Genomic DNA, 12,046 nt, shown 5'->3' with positions numbered 1-12,046 from the left:
GCATATTCAACTCCCCTTTTCTCTTGCATATATCAAATTGGGTCATTCACAAGAATAAAAACTTAACAAGTACATCAGTCTCCCTCAACTCATTGAATTCCTTCTTAAAAAAAATCATCAAATAAATAGTAATGAACTTGAGGGGTTCCAGTCTTTTTTGGTTATGTCATTGCCTGCATATGTGTGTTGGGGTGAATGAGGTGCATGGTTTCAGCCCCCATACCCTAGCCTCGGGCTCACTCCCCCACACTTAAGATGAACATTGTTTATGGAGCCCCCAGCTGCTGCATCTAAGATGGTCTTGTTTGAATCGGTCAGACCATTATAAAATGTTTGCACCTGTAGCCAAATCGGAAGGCCATGGTGAGGAATTCTCCTTAACAGCTCCTTGTATCGTTCCCATGACTCATATAAAGATTCCCCCTCTTGCTGGAAAAAAGTAGTGATGTCATTCCTCATTTTAGCAGTTTTAGAAGGGGAAAATATTTAGAGAGAAAACGGCTGGCCATTTCGTCCCATGTGGCTATAGATCCTGCCGGTAATGAGTTCAACCAAGCTTTGGCTTTATCCTTCAAAGAAAATGGGAATAACCTCAGCTGGATGGCATCATCACTTACCCCATTGTGTTTGAAGGTGTCACAGATTTCCAAGAAGTTAGCAATATGGGCATTGGGATCCTCATGGGCCATACCACAAAACTGAACCGTATTTTGTATCATTTGGATTATGGCCGGTTTAATTTCAAAGTTATTGGCAGCAATAGTTGGCCTGATAATGCTGGAGACAGTCCCGGTGAGGGTGGGCTTGGCATAATCCATCATAGTTCTTTGTTTAGCCATTTCTTGTGCTTCTTGTCTGACTTGCCTAGCAGCTCTCAAACGGACACGGAGAGTCCGTTCAATCTCCGGGTCGTAAAGGATCTCTTCCAGTTCAGGTCTGCTTGTCATAAACTATTAAGGTCAAAGCAATAAAAATGCCAATATTCACAAAAGAAAATAAATAACTAATCCTATCACACTGAAAATGTAAAGTGAATTATTGGAATACAAACCTACATCCTAAAATAAATAAATGCAGCTAACTAAAAGCAGATCAACATCTTATTCAATATACAGAATTCAGTAGCAATTTACAAACATGTCTGAATTCAGTAATCTCTGAGTAGAACAACAGTTTACAAATTCCTCTTCTTTATATTGCTGAAATCAGGGATGGGATTTAATTACACAGATCTAAACTGCTGAGAGCTGAAATCTCAGTAGCTACTGAGAACAGTAATATACAGTTCTGAAATCTTAGCAGCTACTGAGGACAGCCAAATGCGGATCAGCAGTGATTGTGTTCAGGTCTGAGTTTCAATATTGGAAGGCTACTAAATATCATATCTGAGCCCATTGTTTTGATCAGCAATGAAACATGCTGTATACAGATCTGCACAAAACCGAAATCAATCAGTTAGTAAAAAGATCTGAAATCAGACCTGTATTCACCATGGTGTGGCTGCTGGGATCTGATTTTCTTTTTCTTTTCTTTTGAAATGAAATAGAACACAAAGCAGTAATGCAACTATACTACTGACAAAATCTCCCTTTTTTTTTTTTTTTTTTAGGAAGAAAACTAAAACAAAATACAGCAATGCAACCAAAATCTTTTTGGATGAGTGCAGGTCTGATTGATGAATGCAATTCAGATCTAAACTCATTTTGAGATTTATTTATTTATTTATTTATTTTATTTTATTATTATTTTTTTAAACCAAAAGAAGAAGAGAAATTTGATTTGCATAAGCTACATTAAAACTGAAACTAAGGATGGAACAATCAAGTATCAAGAGAAGAAACATGGCTCCATCAATGTAGCCCTCGATGGAGTATACACTTATTGGAATGTAGTACACACGGCTGCACACACCCATTCAGATCTGCTAGACTTTCTATTCATGCACAGCTGAAATCAGAGCTATCTAACTTGAAAAAAAAATTCAAAGATCGGCCCAGGACAATTCACAATGCCAATTTAGTAATGTTAATTGTAATACAAACCTATTCAAAACCTGCCCTGGTTCAGTCTTGCTGTAGCAGGTCTGCTATAGTAGCCCTGCTATAGGTCTGAACTCTAATAGAAAAATGGTGTGGAAGTGCCACTTTTGCATTAAATCTCTTGAGGCATAAAAAATTCTCAGATTAAATATACTTTTCTTCAACCAAATCAGCTCAGATAGATTGGAGTACAAGTTATTTAATACAGCAAAGTATGCCCTGTATCCTGCTCTGTTCACAACCCAAGTTCAGATCTAGGTGATTGCAGATCCGAATTTCTTCAACCATGACTATCCAATTGTTTTTGGGAGATAGCAGATTTTTTGTAGGGTGTATTGGGGTGAAGATAACCCCCAATTACCCTTTGAATTTATATTAGTTCAGGTCTGAGTTCAAGGGAACTCAGATCTGAACTGTTGCAAATCTGCTACAGCAGAATTCAGATCTGAACTCAGATCTGATTTCTGATCCGAATCCTTGGTTTCCATTCTTTTGGTTATATGGTTCTTTCTCTCTCTTTTTTTTTTCACTATCTAAATATATATTTTTTTTCTTTTTGTAATGAAAGAAAATAATAATAAAGGGCTGAGAACAGATTTTTTTTTTTTTTTCTGAGTATTGGAGTTCTGCTATAGCAGAGTTCAGGTCTGAACTCAAGTCTGAGTTCGGATCTGAAATCTCAATTGCCTTACCTTCAGTTATTTCTACCAAATTGTTTTTGGAGAATAGCAGATGATGTGTTGCTCATTGTGACACTAGCAAGTGCACTAGCCGTTCAAGTAATAAATTAGTGAGTGAAGTATCGTTCCCACGAGGATTTAGGAAACAATTACCAATACTAAATTAAGCACTTCTTATCTGATCAACAAATAAATCAAAACTCTAATGAAAGTTAAGAAATCCTAAATTAAAATCTATCTAAATCATTGGCCCAATTGCTTTCAATTCAGGTTAGAAGAGTAAGCAGTAAATGTCAATCTCAGAATTCAGCAATCTATCAATTTGGATCATTCGAATGAATCATGATTGAGCCTTGGTTTGGTGAAACACCAAGGTTATGAACAGCCTCTCTCAAGCGCATGTCCATCCTATGCATGAGTGATGGTTCTTCTATCTCTAGCAAAAATCTAATCCCCATGCATGCATTTCTTCAAACACTTCTAAAGCATCTATTCAAATCTGAATTGATCACCAACTGAATTAAGCAAGTTATCTCTAACCTTGCACTCAATTCAGTTCTTGAATAGTAGATCTGAATTCCTAGAGTCTCTCTCAAGCACTCTAGGAATTCCAAGCTGTAGATTAATTCGCCCAATCTGAAAATTGCAGATCTGAATTCTCTTTCAAGCAATTCAGATCTTGCAATCTCAGATCTGAGAATTCAGATCTGAGTTTTGAAGGTTAGTTGGCCGAATTACTCTACAATCACACCCTTATTCAAGAAACTTCAAGTACAATACATGACCATTTGAATGAATAAAAAAGAATTAGATTGCTGAACTGAAATTTTACAAGCTGAAATACATCAAGGAAGAATGGAAACAAGGAGAAAGAAGAAAGAAAATATAACTAAGAAACTGAATTCAAATCAAAAGAGAATGAAACTACAAATGATTTATTACAAAAGATCTTTGAATCACAAACCCTCAATTCGAACTCACCTTCTTCTTCTAGCTTGCTTGTCTTGAACTTCCTTCAGCCCTTCTTCTTCTTCTTCCTTGCGCCTAGCCTTCTTCTCTTCTCTTCTCTCAAGGTGGCCGAACCTCTAAGAGTGGGAGAGCCTTCCTCTCAAGCAATTGAACAACTTTCTCCCCTCCTAGAGGCCTCCTTATATAGTTTTTCAAAGGGGCTCTTGCCCCTTCTTGAAGCCTCTAGAATGGGGTGTATTACACCCCTCATGAACCTTCTAGAGTGCTCCCTCCTTCTCTTCAAGAAACTTCTAGGAGTTGCCGCCCCTAGCTCCCTTTGGGCTGCTATTTGGGTTACAACTTAACTTGCTTTTGAGCTCAAGTGGGCTACACTCTAGGCTGTTATTTGGGCTAAAAATGGGCTGGGCCGAAATTTCCTTCTTGCTAGGCTTCTTCCCTTGGATTTTCCAAAGAGTTTCACATGCTCTTCTTGGGCCGAATGAAATTCTCTTGCTCTCATGGCTGGGCCGGGCTGAACTTGATAAATTTTGGGCTTTCTTTTCTTGCTTTTGCCTTCTTTTTGTTGATTTGGCTCCCCCTGAAATCTTTCTTGCAATCAAGCTAAAATAGGGCAAAATCTAATTGAACCATCATAAAATTTCATGCAAAAACCTCATAAAATATAGATAAATTGTAGGTTCATCAAATACCCCAACACTTAAGCTTTTGCTTGTCCTCAAGCAAAGACATCAGCCATAAACTTAACATTCCCCCCTTCTGTTCTCACCATTTACCTGGTGAACTTTTTAAGATAGAAATGCATTGAGTAGTCGGGGAACTTTTTTAAGTGCTCAAATCTTATTCTTGTAAATTACCAATTAAGATATGTATCAGATCCAAGGAAAGGAGAATATGAATTTCATCATAGTCTAGCCTTCACTCCTAATTCATATATAAATCAGCTCCTTAATTGTCAAGGTTAATAATCAAATTTCACTAAGTTTCACATCTGTAACTAAATCTCAATGAGAGTTCAACTTTAGAGTGCCCCTTTGAACCTCGGTTGTCACCACAATTACTTATTTCTAAGGGTGAGTGCATCTTATGCTCCATCTCACCCTTTTTTTTTTTTCTTTTTTCTTTTTTTTTTTTTTTTTTTTCTTGTGTGAGTGCATTTTATGCTCCATCTCACACACTTTTCTCTCTTTTTTTTTTTTTTTTTTTTTTGGTGTGAGTGCATCTTATGCTCCATCTCACACTGGTCACTTGCTTGAGGTAGGTAAATAGGACTCATGTTCTAAGCTACTAGTTTTACTATTCAGCTCAGAATAGCGGAGTCAATTTGGGCTTTTGAACCTTCTTTGCAATTATTGAACCTCAAGAATCAACACTTCAGATGTGCACTAGCTTTCTTGACCATTAACCATGAAATCAAGGGCTTCCATACACATGAAGATAGTTAGGGCTAGTCATGCTGAAAAGCATATTCAGCTCCCCTTTTCTCATGCATAAATCAAATTGGGTCATTCACAAGAATAAAAACTTAACAAGTACATCAGTCTCTCTCAACTTATTGAATTCCTTCTTAAAAAAAATCATCAAATAAATAGTAATGAACTTGAGGGGTTCCAGTCTTTTTTTTTTTTTTTTTTTAGGTTATGTCATTGCCTGCATATGTGTGTTGGGGTGCATGAGGTGCATGGTTTCAACCCCCATACCCTAGCCTCGGGCTCACTCCCCCACACTTAAGATGAACATTGTCCTCAATGTTCGTAGTGTTAGGGAGTCACACTTGCTAGAGCAAACTGAAGAAAAGAAAATGATGAACTGAGTCCTTAAAGAATTGGAATTTTGAGAAAAATATCTTTATTTTACTAACTAATATTCTAAAAAGATTCCTTAACTTGTTCATGAGCAAGCATAAGAGATTATTAGTTATCTAGATAAACAGTGGATGGAGGGGGTACAGTACAGCCCATTAAATATGGTTTCAGGCGCTGACCATTTACTTTAAACGTGCCCTGAACCGGGTGGGTGAGTTCTATAGCCCCATGGGGAAAAACCTGTGAAATGGTAAAGGGTCCAGACCACCTGGATCTCAGCTTACCTGGAAACAAGCGGAGACGGGAATTATATAACAATACCTGTTGGCCTACATAAAAGTCCCGTCTCAGCAAGTTCTTATCATGCCAGTTTTTTATTCTTTCTTTATAAACTTTGGCATTCTCATAGGTGGTAAGTCTGAATTCATCCAATTCATTCAATTGCAACCGCCTTTTAGCCCCTGTGGCCTGAATGTCAAAATTTAAGAATTTAAGAGCCCAATAGGCCTTGTGTTCCAATTCAACTAGTAAATGGCATGTTTTACCAAAGACCAATCTGTAGGGGGACATGCCAATAGGTGTCTTAAATGCAGTTCTGTATGCCCATAATGCATCATCTAATTTGATGGACCAATCTTTTCTGGCGGATGCTACGGTCTTTTCCAGAATTCTTTTGAGTTCCCTGTTAGCCAACTCCACTTGGCCACTGGTTTGAGGGTGATAAGGGGTAGCTAATTTATGTGTAATTCCATATTTCTGCATTAACCTCTCAAATTGGCTATTGCAGAAGTGAGTTCCCCTATCACTAATTATAGCTCGCGGAGTGCCAAATCGGGAGAATAGCTTCTTTAGGAAGTGTACTACCCTTCTTGAGTCATTTGTGGGTAAAGCCATGGCTTCTACCCATTTGGATACATAGTCAACTGCAACGAGGATGTACTTATTCCCAAAAGAATTCGGGAAAGGTCCCATGAAATCTATACCCCAAACATCAAAGATTTCACAGATTAAAATATTGGAAAGGGGCATTTCATTCCGTCGGGAAATGTTTCCCGATCTTTGGCATTTGTCACATGTGGACACATACCGATGGGCATCTTTGAAAAGTGTGGGCCAATAAAAACCTGATTGCAAAACCTTGGCTGCAGTGCGACTAGCTCCAAAATGACCTCCTGCTTCTTTATCATGGCAAAATTGGAGTACTGACTCCATCTCCTCCTCGGGGACACATCTCCTTATGATCTGATCTGCACACAATTTATACAAAAAGGGTTCCTCCCACAGATAGTATTTTACATCAGAAAAGAATTTCTTTTTCTGTTGATATGAAAGGTTAGGAGGAAGGACTTGTGCAGCTAGATAATTAGCAAAATCAGCATACCAAGGATATGAGTATTTCTGTATTGAGTACAACTGCTCATCCGGAAATTCTTCTCGAATGTTGCTGGTTATCTCCTCTATTGAGCTTACCGTGTCCAACCGGGAGAGGTGGTCAGCAGCCAGGTTTGCAACACCCTTCAGGTCTCTAATCTCAATGTCAAACTCTTGCAATAAAAGGATCCACCTGATCAGTCTTGGTTTTGTGTTTTGCTTGGTAAGCAAGTGCCTTAATGCCGAGTGATCTGTGTGGACAACAACCTTGGATAATATCAGATATGAATGAAACTTATCAAGTGCAAATATTACTGCTAACAACTCCTTTTCTGTGGTGGTGTAATTGAGTTGGGGTCCAGTCAAGGTTCTGCTAGCATAGTAAATTGGCTGAAAATGTTTGTTCATTCTTTGTCCTAAAACAGCTCCTATAGCAAAATCACTCGCATCACACATCAATTCAAATGGGAGGGTCCAATCTGGTGCTACCATGGTAGGTGCATGGATCAATTTGTCTTTCAAGATGTTGAAAGCATGAAGACATTCAGTTGAAAATTCAGAAGGCACTTCTCTCTGAAGTAAGGTAGATAATGGCTTGGAAATTTTTGAGAAATCTTTAATAAACCTTCTATAGAATCCGACATGTCCTAAGAAACTTCTCAAAGAACGAACAGATGTTGGGGTTGGCAATTTTTCAATTGCCTCCACCTTGGCCTTGTCAACTTCTATACCTCTTTGAGAGATCTTGTGTCCAAGCACTATGCCTTCTTGCACCATAAAATGACATTTCTCCCAATTTAACACAAGATGTGTTTCTTTACATCTAGTAAGCACCTGTTCCAGATTATTCAAACATGCATCAAATGAAGAGCCAAAAACTGAAAAATCATCCATGAAGATCTCAATAAATTTTTCAACCATATCAGAAAATATAGACATCATACATCGCTGAAAGGTTGCTGGGGCATTGCATAACCCAAAGGGCATCCTTCGGTATGCAAAGGTTCCATATGGGCAAGTAAAAGTGGTCTTTTCTTGATCTTCTGGTGCAATTGGTATCTGGTTATACCCTGAATATCCATCCAAGAAACAATAATACTCATGCCCGGCTAGCCTCTCCAACATTTGATCCATAAATGGGAGAGGGAAATGGTCCTTCCGGGTGGCTTCATTTAATTTTCTATAGTCAATACACACACGCCATCCGGTAACGGTTCTAGTAGGGATGAGTTCATTTTTCTCATTTGGAACAACAGTCGTACCCCTGTTTTGGGCACAACTTGCACAGGGCTTACCCAAGAACTATCAGAAATAGGATAATTGATCCCAGCATCTAACAACTTAATTATTTCAGCCTTTACCACTTCTTTCATGTTGGGATTCAGGCGCCTTTGGGGCTGAACGAAAGGCTTGCTGTCCTCTTCCATCAAAATTCTGTGAGTGCAGATTGATGGATTAATGCCTTTGATATCTTCTACCTTCCAAGCTATAGCATTTTTGTGTTCCCGCAGCACTGTTAATAATTTTTCTCTTTGTAAGGGATTCAGCGCTGCGGAAATTATCACGGGGAGATCTGATGGTTCCTCAAGGAAAGCATACTCTAAATGGGATGGTAATTGCTTCAGTTCAAGGGTGGGGGGTTCTTGGGGTGATGGCTTACCTGATGGTCCGGGCAATTTTCCTAAGTTCTCTAATTTAAGAAACCCCTTTCCCTTGAATTGAGGCTTATCGTTCAGGTATGCTATCATGAGGTTTATTTTTTTCATTTTCTGCTTCTTCAAGTTCTCCCTGCTGGAGGTAGAGTTCAAGAGGATCAGTTATTCTACTTACCTGGAAGCATTCATCAATTGTCAATTCAATGGCATCAATCATAAAACAAGAATCATCACTAGAGGGTGCATGTTTCATAGCATCAGACATTTTAAAAATTATCTCCTCATCTTGTATCCTAAGGCTGAGTTGTCCTTGTTGGACATCAATCATTGCTTTCCCGGTAGCCAGGAAAGGTCTCCCTAGGATAAGCGGGACCTCCACATCTTCTTGCATGTCTAACACAATGAAATCAACTGGAAAAATGAATTTGTCAACTTTAACTAACACATCTTCTATGATCCCCCTAGGATGTCTAATGGATCTATCAGCCAATTGTAATGCCACTCTAGTGGGTTGGGGTTCATTCAACCCCAATTTCTTGAAGATAGAATATGGCATTAAATTGATGCTAGCTCCCAGGTCACATAAAGCTTTTTCAATTTTTAAACTGCCAATGGTACAAGGAATAGTGAAACTCCTTGGATCTTTGAGTTTCTGAGGCAGCTTGTTCAGAAGGATAGCAGAACATTCCTCATTTAATGCAACTGTAGCCACATCTCCTAGTTTCCTTTTGTTTGCCAATAATTCCTTCAAAAACCTTGCATAGTGTGGCATCTGGGCTAAAGCATCAGCAAAAGGAATATTAATATGTAAACTTTTAAATATTTCAAGAAACTTACCAAATTCCTTCTCCAATTTTTATTGCTTCAGCCTGTTAGGGAATGGAACTTGTGGTTGTTGGTGCATCCCTTGTTGTGCTTCTGGTTGTTCCGTCTTCTGTTGTCTGGTCCCAAGGCTTGTTTCTGCCTTGGGTTCAGCCCAATTCTTCTTTTCTACCTCAGGCAACTCTTTTCCACTTCTTAAGGTAATAGCTTGCACCTGCTCTCGTGGATTCCCTTCAGTGTTGCTTGGAAGAGTTCCCGGCAGTCTGGAAGAGATTAATTGTGCCAATTGCCCCACTTGGTTTTTCAGATTTTTGATTGAGGCTTCCTGGTTCTGGAACCTAGTTTCTGCACCTGCTATAAATTTTGTCATCAGTTCCTCCAAATTGGATTTTGGTTCAGGCTGATGATAAGTCTGGTGGAACGGCTTGGAAATATGCTGATTTGGCCAGGACTGGTTTGAATGTCCCCTCCATCCTGGATGAAAAGTATGGTGACTCTGGTAACCCTGCTGTCTTGACGAATTGCTGACATAGTCAACTTGTTCAGTAGATGGTCTGAACTGATTACCAACTTGGCAGTCTGTACTGATGTGGCCTCCCCCACACAATTCACAATTAAGAGGCTGCACATGCATGGCAGCTATCTGCATTTCATCTATTTTTTTACTGAGTGCTCCTATTTGTGCAGCTAGTGCTGTATAAGTGTCAACATTATGCAAGCCTTGCTGCTTCCTAGTTTGAGTCCTTTCCGAATGCCATTGAAAGTTGTTGGCTGCCATTTCCTCAATAAGTGCATGGGCAACCTCAGGAGTTTTATTATTTATGGATCCTCCGGCTGCAGCATCTAATATGGTCTTATTTGAGTCAGTAAGACCATTATAGAAAGTCTGCACTTGCAGCCAAATGGGGAGGCCATGGTGAGGAACTCTCCTTAACAGCTCCTTGTATCGTTCCCATGACTCATATAAAGATTCCCCCTCTTGCTGAAAAAAAGTAGTGATGTCATTCCTCATTTTAGCAGTTTTAGAAGGGGTTAAATATTTAGAGAGAAAACGGCTGGCCATTTCGTCCCATGTGGCTATAGATCCTGCCGGTAATGAGTTCAACCAAGCTTTGGCTTTACCCTTCAAAGAAAATGGGAATAACCTCAGCCGGATGGCATCATCACTTACCCCATTGTGTTTGAAGGTGTCACAGATTTCCAAGAAGTTAGCAATATGGGCATTGGGATCCTCATGGGCCATACCACAAAACTGAACCGTATTTTGTATCATTTGGATTATGGCCGGTTTAATTTCGAAGTTATTGGCAGCAATAGTTGGCCTGATAATGCTGGAGACAGTCCCGGTGAGGGTAGGCTTGGCATAATCCATCATAATTCTTTGTTCAGCCATTTCTTGTGCTTCTTGTCTGACTTGCTTAGCAGCTCTCAAACAGACACGGAGAGTCCGTTCAATCTCCGGGTCGTAAAGGATATCTTCCAGTTCAGGTCTGCTTGTCATAAACTGTTAAAGTCAAAGCAATAAAAATGCCAATATTCACAAAAGAAAATAAATAACTAATCCTATCACACTGAAAATGTAAAGTGAAGTATTGGAATACAAAACCTACATCCTATCATGAATAAATGAAGCCGATTATACTAAAAGCAGATTTAAACCAATCATCTTATTCAAGGTTCCTTTATCTACATCCATCGATTGCAACATCTGAATTCAGACCCAATTTAGATCTGAGTTCAGATCTAAAAGTCTTTGGTATTGTTAGTCTAGAGAAATTAACAAATAATAATTCAGATCTGAGCTGTATATCTCATACACACTCATTGGTATACACTACAATATACATCCATTAAGGTTGGAATCAAATCTGTGATGCTTTAGGGCTGAAATCAGATCTGATCTGAAAAAATAATTTAAAAGGATCTTAAAAAAAAAAAAAAAAAAACCAGTCCTGAGTTAGGCTTGGGTTAAAGATTTTAAACTCTACAATTGAAGCTCAAACCTGTATAGCTGATGCATATCAAACACTTGCTAAGACCTGAAAATTGGGTCTGCAATGTTTGGTATTGCAAGCTATTCGGTCCATACAACTTTTGTAGAAATCTGAAATCAGGTCTGCTAACTGTTGCACTATAGCAGCCCTGCTACAGATCTGAATGCTAATAGAAATACTTGGAAAGTGCTAATTTTTCTTAAGTATCTGAGTCATAACATTTATTCAATCCAAACATACACCTCCTTAGCTAATGTAGCTCGGTTACAAGTGGGTAAAGCCAAGAATTCATTCCACCTAGAATTCATAGTATGCTCTGTATCAGTTCAGTCCTCACATCATATCAACTGCATTTCAGATTTGAATTTCTCTCATTCCTTGCTATCCATTCACCCTTGAGGCAGGTTGGATGTATCATAGGGTGGATTGGGGTAGTAATGGCACCCAATTCACCTCAAACTTGCATCGGTTCAGATCTGAGTTCAGAGGAATTCAGATCTGAACTGAGCAGATCTGTAACAGCAGAATTCAGATCTGAACACAAGTCTGAGTTTGGATTTGAATTCTCAATTGCCTTACCTTCAGTTATTGCTACCAAATTGTTTTTGGGGAATAGCAGAAGTGCCCTAGGGTGAATTGGGGTGGTGATGACACCCAATTCCCCTCAAAATTTCATCAGTTCAGGTCTGAGTTCAGAGGAACTCAGATCTGAAC

At 39.0% G+C, this 12,046-nt stretch overlaps 2 non-coding genes across 2 annotated transcripts; both read left to right on the top strand.

The window, feature by feature from the left end:
- The first annotated feature begins 355 nt into the window (after window positions 1–355).
- On the top strand, window positions 356–462 carry LOC148861051 (small nucleolar RNA R71). Its single transcript, XR_016095196.1, has one exon. It is a non-coding gene; the product is annotated as a small nucleolar RNA R71 (small nucleolar RNA).
- A 9,784-nt stretch (window positions 463–10,246) lies between these two features.
- On the top strand, window positions 10,247–10,353 carry LOC148861050 (small nucleolar RNA R71). Its single transcript, XR_016095190.1, has one exon. It is a non-coding gene; the product is annotated as a small nucleolar RNA R71 (small nucleolar RNA).
- The last annotated feature ends 1,693 nt before the right edge of the window (window positions 10,354–12,046 follow it).

The sequence above is a fragment of the Nelumbo lutea genome, chromosome 4, assembly GCF_056320005.1.
Source record: "Nelumbo lutea isolate HS-2025 chromosome 4, American lotus-T2T, whole genome shotgun sequence".
NCBI lineage: Eukaryota > Viridiplantae > Streptophyta > Magnoliopsida > Proteales > Nelumbonaceae > Nelumbo > Nelumbo lutea.
This window is presented reverse-complemented; position numbering and strand designations above follow the sequence as displayed.